The sequence below is a fragment of the Varroa jacobsoni genome, unplaced genomic scaffold, assembly GCF_002532875.2.
Source record: "Varroa jacobsoni isolate VJ856 unplaced genomic scaffold, vjacob_1.0 scaffold_541, whole genome shotgun sequence".
NCBI lineage: Eukaryota > Metazoa > Arthropoda > Arachnida > Mesostigmata > Varroidae > Varroa > Varroa jacobsoni.
Genome location: NW_019213443.1, coordinates 88,573 through 109,083, shown reverse-complemented (window position 1 = coordinate 109,083; position 20,511 = coordinate 88,573). Strand labels below are relative to the sequence as shown.

The 20,511-nt window shown below is 38.8% G+C and overlaps 2 long non-coding RNA genes across 3 annotated transcripts; one reads left to right on the top strand and one right to left on the bottom strand.

Annotated features, from left to right (window-relative positions):
* Nucleotides 1-3,597: 3,597 nt before the first annotated feature.
* LOC111261275 (uncharacterized) lies at nucleotides 3,598-20,471 on the bottom strand. Of its 2 annotated transcripts, XR_002680892.2 has the most exons (4): nucleotides 20,262-20,461; nucleotides 18,799-20,141; nucleotides 10,106-10,327; nucleotides 3,598-3,612 (listed from the first exon to the last, which is right to left on the bottom strand). It is a non-coding gene; the product is annotated as an uncharacterized LOC111261275 (long non-coding RNA). The 2 variants fall into 2 exon arrangements; XR_002680893.2 differs by lacking the exons at nucleotides 3,598-3,612; nucleotides 10,106-10,327 and having other exon boundaries at nucleotides 18,883-20,141; nucleotides 20,262-20,471.
* LOC111261277 (uncharacterized) lies at nucleotides 14,457-19,112 on the top strand. The gene is made up of 2 exons (XR_002680897.2): nucleotides 14,457-17,310; nucleotides 17,496-19,112. It is a non-coding gene; the product is annotated as an uncharacterized LOC111261277 (long non-coding RNA).
* Nucleotides 20,472-20,511: the final 40 nt, after the last annotated feature.

The following is a 20,511-nucleotide window of genomic DNA, read 5'->3' as shown; positions in this document are numbered from 1 at the left end:
TTACGCAACAGTAGCGGCACGAGCAAAAACCCCGACCTATTTCCTCGTTGTTTCCGCGCCCTTCTTTTTCGTAGACAACGTCCACTATCGTAGTTTTGTAATGAATTAGTTTGTCAAAGGATGGAATAAATGCGCACGTGGAGTTACCTTCGGTGCGTTGTCTTATGGCTTTATATAAGGCTGGCTGTTATCGACAGAGTGATTTTTCTCGATATAACTTCGCCTTGTAGGATGATAACAACTAGTCTCCATGTGTGTGTAAGTAACAATGTTTTTTGGCTAGAAACCGACTTAATTAGAATCTGAGTTCTGGGATACTCGTCACTGTTTTGTATAGTCTTATTCGCTTCTCCTGCAGATCTAGAGAAGATGATTGCCGGCCACCTCGTGCGGTGCTAAATCTGGTAACAATGAGTAATGAATAGTTTGGCCACGTCTACCTTGTTCTATTTGACCGGTGCTCCATTCAAATGTGAGCTTTAGGCCTCGAACAGGTCGCGCGTTTTCCTGATACGTCCAAGAAGGAACAACAGACAGGTTAATGGTACTCGCAGGTCAGCTATCGGTTGACCTGCGAGTACCATTTTGGAACTGTAGATTCACAAGTTATACAAATTATATGTCCATTTTCCTTAACGTATGATTTTTATTACCCTGTTTCTTGCAACTTATTTTTATTCAGGCTGCATACGATTATATACTCTAACATAACGAAGAGTTTTGGCACTTTCCGATAATAGGCATTAAAAAAAACTAAAAAAAAAAAAAAGAAAAGGAGAGCAATCTTAGCAGATCTTATTTAAATCATGGAATTCCTCATAAAGATTTCATTAAGCAAACCTACGGTTGTTACTTATATTATGTAAATATAGCTTTCAGAAAAATCACTTCTGAGATATATGCATTAGTATAGTTAATACGATGCCTACGACTTTATTAGTCAGTGTGGCTGTTGCAGCAGAAAGATTCTTCACATCGTAGCTACATAGATATTTCAATAGAATCGTGGTTATCGTAGACTTAACTGCATGCTAAGTTCCTACACCATTGGGTATCAATAAATTTTCATTATTAAAAATACTTCAAATCAAATACAGTTACTTATATCATTCGGGCTTAAATTTAGCATAGGTATTCGATAATTGCTTGAACACTAGTGCCATCATCCTCGAAACGGGCAATTCAGCCTGGGGGTAACCGGGTGGGGGTCATTTTTGCATACTCGACATGCAGATACTCACGCTACTTGAAAATAAGTAAGAACTTAGCTGGTATTAAGAACTCTAATTATTGAACATCTGCTGACGATTGAACCCACGACCTCCGTGTGCCTGTTCGGTGTTGCGGAGGAAAGTTTATTCAGACGGGAATTTTACAATCATTGCTATGAATTGGACGTTGGCTTTAGCCAGAGGAGGATCTAGGGGGCTAATTGCCCACGATTCTACCAACGGCCTGGCTTTGATGTTCTTCTGAGATTATTTGCACGTATTATAGCAAAATTATTGATTTCCCCGAACTTCTATGTTATACGTTATTTCTTATGTTTTTAGGGTAATTGTCCATCTCAGTTTATGTACAAATATCTATTAATCAGTTTCTTTTTGAGACTTGATGAAAATCAGACTAAATGCACTCGCATATTGTTCATATCAATAATTTCTTGAACTTTCTCTGCTATTCATTATGAGATCGACAACCTCAGCATAAATTGCCTTGTTAACCAGGCAAAGGGTCTGTTTAGCTGAGTATAGCCCTGCTACACGGTCCACTGGAGCCTTAACTTTTTCTGCTGCTTTGTGCGATCATACGGAGCATTCTGCTGACGATATGGTTACCTATGCTATTATTGCGAGAAATCGATATCGATGTTGTGGAAACAATCCAGGAAATGGAAACAAGGTAACATATGGCAAGGGAACCCTGGATAGCAAAATGATAATTCATGTTTTTACTTGAGAGGTCTGAACAGTAACATGCGTTTATGAGGCATTTGTCAACCTTATGCTACTGCTATATACCATACAATTTTATATGAAGAATTCTGAATCCTAAGTTAATCATTACACATGAGCTAATAGACCTAAGGTCAAGAATAAGGTATTTTAATCGCGTGAACAATGACCAACTTCCATTAATGCTTTACTCACAACCTGAAATATTTCTCCTAATGGGTATAACAGCTGTGCGGCAGTTAGAACAGGTGTACAGACTAACACTAACCTTTCACAAAGGATATCCATGACATTCGTCGATAGTTTCCGCTCGCTAAACTCACCTTTTTAAAGTTTTTCTAAGGTGTGTACTCAAATTTACGTTCCCATTTTTCTTAAGTGCACAGTTTTCAATGTACGATCTCATGGATGCAGTGTCGCTGATAATCTCTTCAAAAAGCTATTTAGAAACGCAAATATCTACGAAACGGAAAATACCTAAAAGAAAGTGGAACAATTTCCTAACAAGCCGCAAGTGGCGTGCTTAAAAGTCAATAGAAGAGTTCGACACGGGACAGCGGATATCAAACATGGGCATACTCAACCTGATATAGTTTGTAAAGGTTGCGTAATACGAGTTGGCCACCGCTAACCTCCAAGCAGGGCTATTTAATATGTATGGTCTTCTACATCTGTCGCGGTAAAAAACAAACCCATACCTTTGCTTCCGTTTATAGCGGTCGCTAATATTAGTCTCTGGCCCCAATATCAATAAGCAACACAGGATCCCATGTGGCATCTTTTACTCTACTGCTATAGCATTCGTAGAATATTAAAAAAAGTATTCGAATAATTATCTGTTGTGTGAATCTGAAATCAGTGAAGGGCCGTAAAAAGTCGTTAGCTCTAATTAGCTATTACATGGTTCCTGACCACCAACAATTGGGCAGGTTTGTCATCTCTAAGAGAGTCAAGGTTTGAGAGAAGAGATAAAAAAAAAACCTATCGGAGAACAGGTTAGAAAAGCTGAGGATCCGCTATCCCGGTTCCTGCCGCAAAAACCTACCAGAAAAACACTTACAGACCTGAAACAAGATGCGATTTAAGATAATATCTTTCTTTTTATACGAACGGCGTGCCGAAGACACGTCTTCGGTGTGTTATTCTGCCGCGAAATTGATACCCTAGTTTACTAATAGAATACTAGAAGATAACGGAGTGACAATAATGGGTAACCGTAATTGAAATAATAATAAGTTCTCTTGGCATATGCGTACGCTGCTGGTTTATAAATCGCTATTATTCGCTTACCTGCTGTGGGCTGAAGTTGTTTTACTATCCTCATTTGTATCTAAATAAATGTCCATTTATTTCTTAGCCATTATGTGTTTATTGCCTCATTGTTAATCAGTATTCTGCTCTTCCGGCCGAGTGATGAAGCGCCTGCTTCCGCCGCATCCGTCTTCTACCTCTTTTTTTGGGTACTATCTCTAATGAAAGCTCCATGTAGAAGCCCATGGCCTGTGTATTTGGAAATCGGCGTCTGTGTTCCGTATAAGCAGCTGTGTTTACGACAGTTGCCAGGAGATATGAGCGCTAGTATCCATTCATAACTTGTCTAAATTACGGAGAGCTTTACTAGTGCGGGAGACGACGTGGGATTGACGATGTTCACAGGCTGCATTGGCAATCCGAAATCAAATCATAAAGGTAATACGTGGATGTATGGATTGTCATGAAAGCCATCTGATTTATACAGACACGTTGATCACCAACTTTCATGTACTGCAGGAACTTTATTTACTGCCCAATTACTTGTTTACTAATTATTATACACTGCATTACAAATACGAAGACTTACTTGCACATTTTATCCGCAGTCTAATGAGAAAGATGTTAGTTTAGAGACTGGCCATTTCAACTAACGAACAATCTTTTATTGTCCGTTATAATCTCCAGTGCGAAGGAAATGCTATTGCACGTTATATATATATATATATATATATATATATATATATATAACATGTTGCATGAATTAGCTGACCGCTCCCCTACTTAGTGTATGTTTTATTTGGACATGTTCACAAACTACCTCACAGGCCCATGCGCTCCGTTTCAATACATGGATAAATTACGTTTGGTTTGAGCTATGGCCGATACTGCCTTTATTTCTTACAAGCACTGAGTAGAGGGTGAATAAGATCGAAAACCAAAGTTTGATGTCATGGGACGCAGACTCAGTTACTCCTATATAGCTCAGTCTTATACCGGTTTAGACGCTATCAAAGACGTTGAGCTAACGAGGAAATGCAACGGCGACTTGAAACCAAATCCGAGGTAAGCCAAAAGCATTATCCGTGATGGCTGCGCAGCCCAGGGTCTCTGAATTAGATACAATCACCGTTTCCTGATCACGCTACGGGGCTAGAGACTATTTTGCCCTTTACTGGCAAACTACTATACAGCCTTGTGCGATTATTACCATCTATCTTCTTTAACGGAGTGTACACATGCACAGCTAGTTCAGGGTAGTCCAGCAAGGAAATTTCGCAATAACGAAGAAGCCCCTACTTCTAATGTTGACCGTGCGCAACATAGACAGATTGAAGAAGTCGCTGCTTTGCGCAGCAACAGTTCTCCCCCTTATAGCAAGCCCATGTAACAAAGAGCGCTGGGCTGAACTAAACAATCGAAATGAAATATACAAAATGCTACGCTGTGTTCAATATTGCTTCAGATACCTCATCGATAGGGTGGAATCGTGCAACGTAAACAAACGGTCTGGTAAAGAGTAATATTTTATCACAAGTCCAATATCGTTTTCGAGATAAGGACTCTGTCTCTTATATTGGGCAATAAGACTCATGTACACAGCTTTACACGATACCATAGAAGTTCGTTACTTAACGACGGCCTATCATCGATGATTCTTAAGTCGGGAAACCTTATGGTCGATGCTTTTTGGTGTTTTTTCACGATCACGATGTGTTTTCTGATGTCAACGCCGATGCGTCCAAGCTTTAACAAAACTGCCTGTTTCAACAAATGGACCACCGCTATGCTACGACATAACATCCATCATTTCTTACACGCACGCTATTCTCATGCGATCTATATCAAACTTATTACTATCTCACCAATCTTGTGGGAAGTTATGAAAATGTAACTCAAAACGATCATGACTTTCATATATTTACACCGGTCGATGCCGGTTCGTTGGTGGTAATGAAAACAGAGCTACGATGAAATGCCGACTGCAGTCATTCGAAGGTAGCACAAACAGCCGTCTGAGTCCCTTGATGAAGCTTATCTACCTCAGAAGGATGTGTGCATGCATCACGACGGTGAAGTACATAGTAGCTGAATCAATCAATCAATCAATCGAACCCGAGCGAATTTGAGCGTGCGAAATTCGTGGTCCACTTTGAGACTCTAGATATTGATGAGCTTTTCGAATCGTCTGAATATCGCGTGAATATGGTGGACGTCGTGGGGGGACTATGCTAACGTGTTCACTGTCGTCCTGTTTCTGGTCGGACCTGAGGGTTTTTGGAATTGGTCGACTACTGGCAAACGATTCGAAGTTAAAGGAAGCTTTAAGGTTCGCGAACGGGTAGTCGCACTCTAAATGCACATCGTGAGGGGCCTGAAGTACCCTCTACGGTCGCGTATAACAGAACTACTGAAATTCGGCATTTACCGATGGTTTGGAGGTTGAAACATTTGTAAAAAGGACATCAGTAGTTGAGGATACTACCTATAAAAACAGATTAGAAATCACAGTCCAACCTAATGAATAAATTTTAGGGTATCATATGCGAGGACCTAGCAGACTTAGCAGAGCTTCTATAGTAGCGAAACATTCCGTTTGATTGAAAATAATATAGACCTCTGTAATTGGAGGGTTAGTTGCTTGACTCCATGTGCGACCGTTTAAGCGGTCATAGTGAATGCATTAAAGATTTACGGGACTATATTTGATTATACCGGATGATGATACCGCTATTTCACAATAGTAAAGAAGTGGATTCTAGAAATGTTTTAAGTTTTACGTCGGGTATTGTTTAGATGGCTGGCTTCTAATTCGGAAAGACGTACGCTTACGATCATCCTATGTGCCCTGAAGCTTAGTAGCGTAACATGTCATTATTGCGCCATTAGGAGAGATAGCCGCATTTTGTTAATATTGCACGATTGATTTATAAAATTAACAGCCTACTACAACCTTAGTTAGTTACTTTGGTGACTTTAAATCGTAGGGAAGTCAGACTGAGATTGTGTAGCAATATCGCATATAGTAGTAGTAAGCCTAAAGATTTACGACATTTTCTTTAACTTGGCAGCAAACTCTCTGGCAGTTTGGTAAACATTGTACTAATCCAGAATTTTTAAACGTAGTTTGAATTCTAGAGTAGCACTTTATAGCTTACATGGTCAAAGATTCATGAGGAACTGACGTAAACTACATGCAGAAACATTTAGCTATCACAGGCTCACATCACAGCTGGCACAGAAACCAACGGAGACGTGTTACTTTGTCTGCAAAAAATAAAGATAATTAGAGAGTTTCAGTCGATGTTAACGAAGTTGACCCCCCCCCCCGCCCTGCTATGGTTATTGGATGACGAAGTTGACAGAGAACTCTTACTTCAAAGAACAAGACAGGCATCGTTTGCTTGGAGCCAAAGGTCAGCCTAGAGAGGGCAAAGCATGATTGTATGCGCTGATAACGAAATGTAGCTAGCTTTGAGCTGGATAGCTTGCGATGCTCCAGGAAAGTCGAGTTCGTCTACTGTCGACAATTCACAGACTCACAACGCTCCTCTCGGCTTTTTTTGTATATTGTATATCGGCCGCCGAGAGAAAACAACGTTACACCGTTTGTGAAAACTGATTGATCCCTATTCGACTGTCTGAATTTTATATATTTTACAGACGGTTATAGTAATTCACCTTACTTCCACTAACCAAGGTTGCTACAGGCTTTCAAGCTGACAAGCTTCAACAGGAGTACTTTTCCTAGTAATCATTAGAGGCTAGTAGATGAGCGTGTTGTTCGGGAGTAAGCTGATGCGGGAAGCGTGTGTTCCGAAAACAACGTAGAAGCTTCTTCGTTGTGTGCAATAGGCCGGAGCTCATCTGGAGCAGGAGTAGCTGCATGAAACAAAAGTCATTTTTAAATCAGCTCGTTCGTAGGGTCCGTATCGTGGAACAACAACGAAGTGATGGTACAAAAGCATCGAAAAATGAAGGCTGTACGGTGCGTCGTGTTACCTCTAGCCTCTAGCCTCGCCGCAACTGCTGTTTGACGAGGAGCACTACGTGATCCGAAAGATAACGTCTGGAAACCACGTTCAAATAGTCAGTCTTCAGACGGACAAGTATATCTCATGTAAGGCAAGTTACCACTCCAAAACAAGCAGGCCTGGGGTTAGCTGTCCGGGTAGATACGATAACGGGATGCTAGCCGAAGCCAAGCGACCCATCGCGGAAGTTTACGGCAATAAATTTCACCGTATCCACCATAGTGATGCTGTGGCCTTCACTATGTATTCCGCTATTCAATGGCAAACGGCGATGCAGAAACTTATGTGCTTCTATTTATGTCTAATTCGAAACCAGTGACCAACAATTGCAGATCTTAGGTTAATATATATATGTGTAAAGTTCACAACCGTATGTATACAAGGTAGCGAAATCCTAATTTTTCTTATCCTTTGTTTTTAAGCCTGTACTTAAACGAAAATAGAAACATTCACCAAATGTTTTATATTTGCTAAAAGTTATTCCCGTCGGTCATATTATTCTTAGTTATTTAATATAGCCATCATGCACCACGACTATAGCTTTTACTTGGAACGTAAATTACTAACTAGTAATTTAAATTTTTTAAACTTTAATTTTTAATTTAAAAATTTAAAAAAAGTACTAACTGTGCACTAAGCGATACGGTGGTGGTACATTCGTTAACGTGTTACTTTAATATGCTACATACAAAAAAAAATAGCGGATTTAAATTTGAAGTCAATGTTTTCAAAATGCACAGGCTCAAAGCGCCCAAAAAATAAAAGAAGGATCGAAAAGATTTTTTTGAAAAGCCATGTTGATCAATCTTTAAGCCCGTTAAATCTAAACTTCACTGAGGATCGTCCAGTTTGTCTCATGAAAGTCTTCTTCGAATCTTTTTAGAAGCCGCATTAAGACTGGGAATAACGTAGACTGTCTATTTTAAGCAAAAAGGAAAAGCTTCAGTTTTGGTGGAAGTGCAGAACAGTTGAGTTCCCTCCCTAAGAGTTGATCCTCTCCCGAATTCGGGAAACGACACATTGTCGTTTGTTTTGACAGGTATGTTGCTTTGTCTTAGTTAGAAACAACTAGCTTTTGTCCAGTACCAGGAAAAGTGGATGAACGCATACCTAGTACGATCAACAGTCCACTAACGTTTTTTCTAATTTGAATGCACCACCCTTTATATGTGCACTCATACAGTTTCTTCCATATAATAGGTTTGGTATGCGGTTAATTGAGAAGCATACACCGATTATGCTCTTGAACGAAGGCTAGCGTTTCATACTTAACCGTTCTTTTGGATTATTAAATTATGGAATTATTGAATTGCAACGATAGACCTAATTATCATAGTTGGACACGAGAGACAAATCTTTTTTGAGATGATTCGATCGAACAAACGACATTTTAATCAAGTCAGACGATTCCTTCATAAATATGGCAACGCAGTAGCATAAACAAATTATAAGAACACTAAATTGTCGAAGTACGAGCGCTTTTAACATGTTATACTGAGTACTTTTCAACGACCTTGAACCCATTCCGGACCATTATGGAAGAACCAAACAGCGTCTCTGTTCGCCTCTGCTTTTCGTACATACGCCAAACGTGTTTTCTAAAACTGCTGCCACTTAGCGTGGCCAATGAAGATGACTTTCATGAATACAACACAATTACTCCTTTTTTATAAACTACTTTTACTTAGTGAAGATCTGCTGGATTTAAAAAGGGATTTTTACGCAAAAAATGTGCAAATCCATTGTAGTTCGTATTATATCTATAAATGTATATACGTTTCCTTCAACGGCATTCTTCTATTTCAAGTGGAAATGTGAAATGCGTCACAACGAGTTAGACTTTTCGCCCGGATCGACTTTCTCCGTCGCTGACTTAACCGCTTCCTTTATTTAGGTAGTTAGCATCCACGTTTGCCCCTGCACGTGAGATATTCTCACGTGTGCATGTCCCCAGCACGAATACTTTTATGCATTAAGTAAATGTGTGTCAACCGAAGGACAACGAACCACTAACCTAGTCAGATGTAAACTTGAACAAACTAATATAGAGAATATTGTTGTTGTTGAGAAATAGATGCGAAAGGTATCTCTAGTCTATGCTACTTTGTACAGCTGCTTTCCTGCGTATATACTCGTTGCCATTTCGGTTAGCAGAAACTTGCTGGGGTAGTTGGAACGCGGCAGTTCCTAGTTCGGGCCAGAGGGTGACTCAGCCGGTGCGGCTCTTGGCGTCTATATCAGCCTTGTCGAGGCCTGTACTGTATCGGCTTGGACCTGCAAGCCGAGCACCACTTTCTGCTTCAGGAAATTACTTGGCCTATGGGATAGTTGAAGTTCGGAACTGACCAACCGCTTAACAAACCTGGCAAATTTCCCTGCTCCCTACATTGTCTGCGACATTTGGCAGTCAGTAAGTTTTCGCTTACAGAAGCAAAAGCGTAGTTCCGTGTAGGTAGCCCAAGAGAAATTTTCCCAGCCCAAGTTGGCTGAATGAGAGGTTCCAAATGCAGAATCTTTCACATCTACAGTTTACATATCTTTTCAGTTTAACCTCGTCTGGCAAAGTGAAGTTTACGATGTTTCGTAACAGTTAAAGGTTCCCTTTGTACAGCTGTGATAAAATAACGAAATTAAAATGTTTCTAACAGAAAGGAAAGCAGTTTAGCAATTGCAAAAAAATGCTACAGCCACTCCGTGTGACCCTTAAAGCCTTCAGATATTAAGCGATGAATTTGAGAAAAATTTAATCGAATCAATGGCTGTGAATCCCAAAACGTCTCTAGAGGCAAGCAATAATTTGAATCCAGGTAAAGAATTTACCACCTTTGAATCATATAAACATGTAATGCAATAGATATCACTTACTTGAAAACGCTAAAGTAGCAGTGCGAAAATGATCTTCCTTCAGATCGCCTGCAAATCGTCAAGCGTTCTCCTTATCCTAGTATATACAGTCTATACTAGGATAAGAAGAACGCTTGACGATTTGATCATTTTCACCTTCTGAAGCAAAGAAGTCGTTGAGTTTCCTTAGGAATTGTTTTTTAATTTAAAACAAAATGCATTACAATGCAAATCAAGAATTACCTGCAAACAAAATCGCGCGATGTGATTTTATCTATTATAAAAAAAAAATCATCAATATAAACAGGGTAACGTAAACGAAGAATCCTAATAACAACCCGCGTAAGCAATACCCATGTGTACTTACGTATAATAAAATGTTTCGCTTAAAGGTCCATGAAGCGCCATGCGTGTACAACAGTTTAGAACAAAAAACATATACAAATAATATAGTCAAATTCATCGCATATTTGATCACTGCGATAAAACTAATTTGAGCTATTCAGTATGAGACGTCGCAACAAAAAATGTTTTGATTAACGCGGAAAATTGCAGAAAGCAGAACTCCGCCACAAGGTGTAACAAATATAGTAGATTTCAATACAACAGCAGTGGCTGCTGTGAGTCAAAAGCGTGATGTTTGGTGACCATATTGCATTTTCCAATACACCACATTGTCCAAGTGAAACGACCTTCTGTTATACGGGTTTTTTTGTTTTCAAATTGTTCGGACATGCTAGACGATGGAAAGGAGGTTGTTTTTGCAGCGGATTGTTGGTCATTGTCGGATGATTGAAGGGTGACATTAATTAATCACACTTTCTTGATTTATCGATACTTTGATGATAAGTACGAGGTCGCGGTCTGTCGTAGAAGCGTAATTCCATTTTACGAAATTAATTTCAGTATCGGAAACATTCAGTGTTCCAACATTTTTTCAAGCTTTATTACTTCAGCCTAACTATATTGTATATACATTTATTTGGTTTGAATGTAACTCGAAAATAAAGATAGTACATTATTTTAATATTAATAATAATAATAATAAATAATAAAAAGGTACCATATTTGCAAAAGTTACGCTTTCACTGAATGTGGGCAGATTGTTATAACTAGCTGACCGAACGATTAAATCAGCTTTGACAGTATCTTTTAATAACGATTTATGTACCATTTTCTCGTTAATGCGTTACGTTATTCCGTATCTGTTCACGATTTGACGTTACAAGCCAGCTTGTACTGTCGTACTAGTATTATTATGAATTTTTTTTACACATTACTTCTATTGTTGTTATGCGAAGTAATCCAAGGATCAGTTCATGTGATTTACCTTTACGTTTCATGTAAACTACGTACCATATAACGCCCATGGTAGGGAGTGGTTCTAGCTAGCAAGTTCAAGGTAGGTTAGCTATCATTAGCTTAGCATTAGGTTAGCTTTCGAGGTTTCACATCCAGTACTATTATGAAGCATCGTTTTCTTTTTTAGACGTGTGGCTCCCAGCGCAAAGCTTATAACAACACTTATTAAAAGTAAAAAAAATCGTTGACCTTGCTTATTATGTGATCAAAGTATCTTGTCTCAAGTTTCCAATTAAAATTCCTTTCGATCTTTAAGAGGAATGTTATACTCGCGGTTTCCCTGTCTAAAGCAGTTTAATACAACGTCCTACCAATGCAGTTAAATGATATTTCAGTGAATTCATATATCGCTCGCTAACTACGTACCGATCATGTACTTCATTGAATTAGGTGATTTTCGAGCATTACATCCGGCGCTACTGCGGCTTTCACCGGGCGGCGTCTTTCAGCACCTAACCAAGCATGGTTATGTCTTGTTGCAAAACTGCAGTGCTTTTTATGTTTTACGCCCACTAGATTAGGTATTATCTCAGACCGCTAGCTTCCATAAGCGATATGAACCAAGACCACCATGTATCTCTAAGTTTAACAGGTGTCCAAGTTCAACTCTATTAAACCCAGTGCCCAAACATAGCTCTGTGGCAAAACGAAGTATTTGAGTTTGGTAGGTAAGTAGGCATACTATTGAAGCAAGCTAAGTTGAGCCAAATAAATAGCCACATCAACGTGTTCGCACGAGTTCATTCACAGCTCGGCCAGGTCTCTTTTCGATTATGTGGTTTCTTTCTTGGTTCGCCCAGTAAATCTAAATGAATTAATATATATATATATTATATTGAGATATATATATCTCAATCAAGCATCAAAATGGGATATTTAAAAGGTAAGAGCGACATGTTAAGTCTCAATGTGCTACTTGCTCTATAACTTTATCTTACTTAATCTCAGAATATTTAATCTTTGACTGTCTAGAAGTGGAACTAGAGTAATTTGTATATAGACACGTAAAAAAGCGAAAATCCTTTCACGAAATGAATTCATTATTGAATTGAGAATCCTTGGTCTCATATTGTCAAGCATGTTTGATCTACGTATTATACCAAGTCAATGATTACTGATAGACCAACAAATCAACAAAAAAATATAGGAGCAGTCACCTGCTGAAATCAGTACGTAGGCATGGCCCGAAGACATCCAGCAGGTTTTTCGTGCATCAAAAGCCAACCGATGTTATATAACAGTTGAAACGTTCAGATTCTGTAATTCTAAATAGAAACGTATGGTCTAGGTTCCTTCCAGTACATGATAGCAGCGATAAAACGATTGTCGGTACGTTTGACGGTACGGTATTATAGATGCTACCTACTTGCTGTAGGGACCTCAAAAGTTACGAGGCTTTAGTCGTAACGAAAAAGAGTACATTGTTATTAATTTAGCACAGCATGAAACATAAATAAAAATAGTACTTTTAAGAATGAAATAATTGATCTCTTTATTTATAAAATATAAATTTCAAAACTACAGAATCTACATCGTTCAGTGCCACGACCGAGTTTTCAATATGCTAAGCCTATTCTACCCATAAGAGAGACCTTGTCCACGGCGACAACTTTCAACGGCCTTCATAATTCGAACCGTAAAAGGAGCAAGAAGAATATAAAGAGGTGCCAAAGTCAAGATATATAGGATATCTATTGATTTAATCGGATGTGCTATTAATTTCATCGGTGATGGTTACCCTATGTAAAAGTAATCACTACAAAAAAAATAATTAACAAAAACAATTGAAAAAAATAGTGCCCACATTCGATCCTCTAAATAAGGAATGTACATTATGAATTCAATATTGTTCTATTGTGTTTAAGCGATTTTTTCATTTAGCTATTAGTAGACATTTTGCGGATCGGGCAAGATTTGTTGAACGAAATCCTCAATACGATAAGTTCAATGTTTGCGGGTTTCTTGGCGATGTTCTTCCTACGTTTCGGATGCAATTAATACAAATCACTATTATGAGTAACGTGTTGTGTGTGAGTGATAATTGTACCATATTCGCAACGACGCAGAGCTTTCAGATGTTTTTAGATCGATTAGATAGAAAATTTTTGTTGTTTTTAAACCTGCCATATACTTGGAAAACGTAAGGTGATTTATATTTTCGAATAGTTCAGGGTCATTTGATGTACGAAGCGGTTTGTTATGTTTGTACCGCCTTACACCCAGTACAAAAAATTAACGGAAAAATACTTAGAAAATCTCTCTCTCTCGCTCTCTCTCTCGCTATATATATAATTTTTGTAGCATTCAAATAAAAGAAACACAAATGTACTTACCTATAGTGAGGGAACTCAGGATAATGCACATTGTGTACCTTAGAAGGCAATTGCCACCATAGCTGTGCAGAACTAATCATCTTTATACAAAGTAAGTTTATGTAACTTAATTGAACTGATGACCTTTCTCTTAAATAGGTACTAAACACGCTTCTTGTTTCATGCGCATGAACATCTTAAACAGCGGTAAGCCGATTGCTTGACCCTGATTATTAGTGAATCATACCGTATGCGTACCACATGCTCTCGAGGTAACTTTTGGATATTTAAATATAAAAATGCCACTATCGAAACATTAATTTAAAATTTGTCCGCCTGAATACTTTTTAGATAGTCCCGCTATGTGTTTCGAGGGCGTTACGGGCGAATACTGCAAGCGCGAAATATACAAACAAGTTTTCAATGTCCAGGTATTCATTTTACCACGTTCGATTGTCATTTGTTGAAGGCTGAACCGCGTACCCTTGGTCATTGATGCGGCGATAATGATTCTTTCTATTTATAAATTGTTTTACCTAGCAGTACTTGTATTTACCTATTCATGAAATGATACGGCAACCTTTCCTGTAAATAGCCCTAAACACAGTAACCAGCCAAATAAACAATGAATGTAGTTTAATAGTGAAGACATTTGCTGATCGTAGATCTTAGATAATATGCTTCAAATCATTGCCGATCCATATAGAATATGCTTTTATATTCGGTTTACAACAGTACTTTGGCATTCTTAAACTGTGTCCGCAGCTGCTAATATAGTGGAGTCCTTAATGGAGTGATTTAACTTCGCGTCAGTAAACGTAGGAATGATTAAGGCAGGGAATTGAAATTAGGTAGGAAAAAATGGCTAAAAAAAAAAGCCTTCAAAAATCAATTCATGTTTAGTTGATAGTTAATCTTGCTCCTTGTGTTAATGTCCACTAAAGATTATTTCTCAGGATTATTGTTTTTACGTAGTTCGCGTCATCAAGCGGTAGACTATCATATATTCTATCAATTTTCTTTTACGTACTCAATGAGTGTATTTAATAATTTCAAATAAATGAAAATGTCACTATCAGATCATAAGTTCAATGCAACGGATGATCAATAGGTGGATTGGTTTTGCCTCAGCGTACGGCACCTGCCTGGATTCTGTGGTCAATAAAGCACTTCTTAGTCTCGGGAGCCGTTTATGAGCGAAAACCGGGTAACCCAAGGAAGTAGCTAGGTAAAACCAGGTCCGGTTCAAGATATATGTTCAACGAAGTAGATAATCTCTTTCCGAAGCAATACTTCTCCCAGTGATATGTAAATGTGGCAATTTTGAACTCCAGTTCGAGATGCCAGCTCAATAGAAAAGATGAAGTAGAAGATCAATACGAGGGCAAAGTGTAATCAAATTGCAAAAATATCTGCATTGATCTATAGATTTTAAATTAGTTATATAATATATATTAATCTCCATAAATCAATAGGAGCTGTTTACTACTAAATTTGAATAATATCGCAGCAATACTTATGTAATAATTCGTTTTTTTGTATTATGGATCAAGCAACAAATCTTCTTCGCAGCGAAAACATAAATTTCGACGCCCTGTTTTTTCTGGTATACACAAAATTTCCAAAATAAAGCTCAATATATATATATATATATATATACACATATTGGCCACGTACAGTTCAAAAATATTTACTAATGTGGCAGTAGTTTATCGTCGTTAACGCTGCGTTACCGACAAGCAGATTCATAATACTCTTTATGTACTTTTGTAATAGACTTTATGTACTTTTCGAGAGGGTTTTATTCAGTCTCTACTAAAGTGTAACCGTGACAAATTCCTTATTGCTGCTAGTCGTTGTTATTATGTTAGCCATTCGACGCCTACGGCTATACTTCTATGCTGTACTTCTATGCTGAACTTTTTGTGCAAAGTAGATTTACCAACGTAAAAACTTTCCAGCCATCAGTGAAGTTACTGAAGCTCTAAAGAACCACACAGACAAGTACTTCTTTGCCACAGCCATTTGTTGACACGCTATGTTTGGCTGCTATCCGCGAAGCCAATTCGCGGCCCCGACGACTTGTTGATGGCGAGAAGAAAGATATTGGCATTAGGTTTTTTTTAGGCGTTGCTGAATAAGCGAAATGCTGATGTTGTACCGTTTAGCCGCTCGTCGATCTTTGGCGTCCATAACGTCGTTGGCTTTGTTATTGGAGTACAGGCCAACGACGTCATGGACGCCAAAGTTCAACCAAAAATCCCTGACGTCCTAGCAGATTGCGAGGCATACTTTCAGAAAACTGCCACACACTACGTGGCCATGCTACGACAACAGCCATCGCTACGGGCAATGATGTTCATCGGGGGCTAATTGCGATGTTTGTTTATGTTAGTTAGTGCTACTTTCAGCGCTGTAAGGATTTCGAGGTTGACTGTGGTGTTTAAATGTCGAGATATGAAAACGAGGTGGCAGTTTTTCGAAAACGCCATTGTTAGGTAGGTCCTCAAATGACTATAAGTGACAGACGTTCAAGCAAACCAAGTTGCCATTGATAAGCAATAGAATATTTCACAAAAGTGCTCAGTCAGCTTCCTCCTGACAAGTACTGTGTATCCGCTTCTTTTTAATCTAGTTCTCTTGTAATTTTGACATTTTCCTATTACTTTTGAGGAAGGAAACCTAAATAGGAGCTCGTTTGAATATAAAATGATCTATCTATCGGCTATATGTTTGCCCCACTTAGGTTTCTGCAGTGATCCTAAAACAACGATACGGCCCCAGTAGTAACAAAAAATTAAACATGGGCTGTTTTGAATTACTTGGATTGCTTTCCTCGCCACCGGCTGCAAAATTGCGCTTTTTCAGGCGCGAAACTGTTTCGTTGAACGGTCGATAACTTTGGATTGAAGCTTCCTTCAAGTGGGAAGAAGCAGAAGTGAGAAAAAGAACGATGGCAGGATTATTCAGTTCTCTTGTCGATTGGCTACTAAATTGATGTTGGCTACTAATCATAAGCCATTTGCCACTTAAAATACGTATATTTTTATGCCATAGACGAAAAGCTTTTCCTGACATATCTATCAAAGTCAAAGATAACAGCAGCTTGTGGAAGTTTGCAATGAAAACACACTTACAAAAAGTTATACCATATAGTTTTAGAATTTTGCCTGTAGCCCTCTGCCTGTCAGCGACTATAGGGTTCCACCCATTCCATGACGGTAAGATGTAACTGTGTAAATTGATGTCTGTTGAAGTCTTTTGTTTTGTAATTCGAAATACGGAAGCAAAAATGGTTCTATATGGCCATACATTCTACGTTGTTTAGTGTTTGCAGGTGTGTACGTAAAGAATAGCGGCACTTGTGCCTTGTGTTACGTTCTGATGCGTTCGCCAATAATTGAGGGTAGACAACGACAGTTGTCTGGTTACTTCCTTTCAACGGAATCGATCTCGTAAGAACTGCAAACAGTATTCGGCACGCAATAAATGATCTACTACTCGCAACGATGAAGCGATTACTACAAATATTTCTTGCTGCATAATCAAGCGGTACAATCACTCAAACTGTTACCTGTATCCGTATAATTAATTGACGATTGCAGTGTACAACAAACTAGGACGCTCTAGGGACTGATTTTGACGGTGACACTAGCTTTCCCCATTTGCCAGTTTAGCATTTCCTTCGAAAGCCTACTCTATTTTTACAATTTTAGTGTTTTCTTAATTGCTTTTAGGTTCTCTCCGAATGGTAAGAATCGAATCGTTTCTCTAGACAATTCAGCCAAATAGAAATACACATAGACCTGTGCAGGAGTGCAGAAGATCACTGCGGATACAGAGGAACCCGGAGGAGCATATTACACAGTCAAACAAGGTAACGAATCCCAGGTTGTTTTGCAGAACTTGGCAAGGAGATGGTCGGTCACCAACATGCGCCCACTTGTGGGGTCAATTTAATTATTCATGTTCATGTTTTAAGGTATGAAAGTGAGACATATGGCTACTTTAAAGTTGTAGATAAATAAAGCAATTTGTTTTAACACGCAAATCTTATCTGACTTATCAGTACATACATTGTTCAACGAGAAATTAGAAACGAAAGGGTGTCAACGTGCAAGTGTTTCCAAAAGAGTAACCGAAAACAACTGAATCTGTTTTCAAACACGGTAAATACAGACGTTGCTAAAGGTGTTTACTATACATACGCAGATCTATTGCGGGTTTTGTTTACAATCGATACGAAAGGACCCTGTAGCTGCCTTGTGCCTCAATGTGGACGGTTTTAAAGGTGAGAGCCTGTTCTTTTGTTAATATTTTATGACAAGTTTTACTTTGCATGGGCCCACTTGTTAACGAGTAGTCGTACTGCCTAGGTCTCAGGCCACTGTCTTATAGGAGGAGAATATTGCATGTGGGCTGATTTTGATGGAATATACTTCCCCAGTTTAGTATTATTATTTGCGAATTAAAGATAAATTCACGACACCTTCTTTGTACTATTGCTAGTTAATAATAATAAATTTGTCAAATAAGCATATTATTCTAAACGTCCACTCAAGTCGTCTGTAGTTCTGTACACGTTGCGAGCTGTGAGATCCGACACCAGGAGTCTCCGCTTTCCAGACACATAGGTCGAGGCGTTTTCGAAGTGTATGTTGGGCTAGACCCATCGTAAGTGGGTGTCGTGTTTACCAATTCCTGGCGCTGTCCCTTTTCGCTTTAAAAGGCCAAGCTAGGCTCGTAAGTTGGCTTCAGAGTCAATTAGTGTCAAGTAAAGTCGAGCAGTGAGGGCATGTGAAGTGGTGACATATGCCCGGAGGCAACAAACGAGACCACTTGACTTCACTGCCTGAAGTACAGAAGCGATATAAGAATTCTCTGTACATATAGACAGATACTGTTTGACTTTTTTTGCAAACTGGTACGCTCGTAAGGAGCCCTAAAAATATCTGACGATAATCGCTATTATATGCTGTACAGTACCATTATTGTTAACAATGGAAAGAATAAAAAATCGGAAGTTCTCTTTTCACTTACATTGATGTGCGATGTATGGGTTGAGTTTCCGGAAAATCATCTATATTAAAACTCTACGGATCACTTAGAGAAAATGCACGGATATAAATTAGAGTGAACTCAGTGAACCGATCGGTCAAGATGATACGTCCTTTAGACTCTGTCTTGGTTTATTTGTCTCAAATTTTCTAAATAATAAATTTGACTATCATGTATTTTCATCTCCAGCCATCGTGCCTACCTCGGCAATCCTAAACAGTACTAATAGAGGCCAATTAGGACAAAAAATAATGCGTTTCGCTTCATAGTCGACAGCATTCACTGTTCTCACATTCGATCAATCGGTTAATCGTCCAGAATTTACTAGAGTGCTGGCAAACCCTTACATAATCCGCATAGGACCATTGAAACTCTACCCGTAATCTCTACTCGGAACGGACGAGATTTAAGGCTATCCTTAAGATGTGGATAAACGTATACATGCGCATAACGTATACAGAATACAATACGTGTCATAGGATGTATACAGACCGGCAGAAGAACCGTTGCTAAAGGCACATGGAAAAACGCTACATGGCCAATTTGTCACTATGGCTATCTATAGCTCATTTTCTGTAATGCCAACGCGGTGCGACAAACGATCGCAGCGTCGTTGAGGAATAATATAAGAAACATCAGATAAAACGAATAGCTACACAATAGTACCAATACTTAGCATTAGATATTAATAATAACCGTAATAGATTGACGAAAAAATGCTATGACAAAAACTACAAAAATATCTCGTGGCCTGCTTAGAACGCCTGGAATTGCACGAACTAACATGTCAGGATAGATTGAGCATGTCTAGTATCTATGCTAGCTTACATGAAATAATGGCCGGTGACATTTTCCCTTTCGAGCTCCAGTGGTAAACTTCGCTTTTATAAGCGAATAGCACGCGAAACAACGGGTAAAGGCATAGAGAAATTTTGTTCATCTCTACAGAGAACTAGTTAGTTGTCAGTCACACGGAAAGTTTAAGCAAACGATAAACTGAACAAGACAATTTAAGCCAGGTTTTGAGCGACGTATTAATCCGACTTCCTTTACGTGGGGTTTCTGATACACGTAGGGTCGCAGATACGGAAGATCGGATTCAGTATGAACCTGTCTTCGAGCGAGTAGTTTTTGTCATTTTAGGCAGAAGTTACGCTTAATTGGGTCGCTTGTCGCGGAGCAAAGGTTTTTCTTTCAGGCAGCTTTTATTGAAACTTTCGTCGGTACGATAATAGCCGCTCAAATGGCCAACGTTTTTGCATGCACGACGAAGAAACACGCGCCGCAGTTCGACCAACTGTAGCTGATAACACTGGCTGGAATAACTGAAAAAATAAATTCTGTTAATCCGGCGCCATTTTTATCGTTTATAGACGCTATAAATCATTTAAAGATCTAACTATATAGAATTGGAAATCAATCTCAGGTTTTTTAGTTCAAAGTACCGTAAATGGCGAACATAATACTATCGAGCGCAGCAGCTGCAAGGGAAATGAAACGCGAGAAGGAATTATCCTAAAGTGGATCGTTAGCTTATCCATCCATTCTCAGCATCAAGTTGGTTATCAAGGACCTTTGCCTAATGTTGGAACTAATTTAGATTAAAGATGGCTATAAATTGCTTGCAATTTCATCGCAAGCCTAACTAATTCGCATGACTAAAAACAGTGGACGAAGGTTTTCTTTTTATATAGT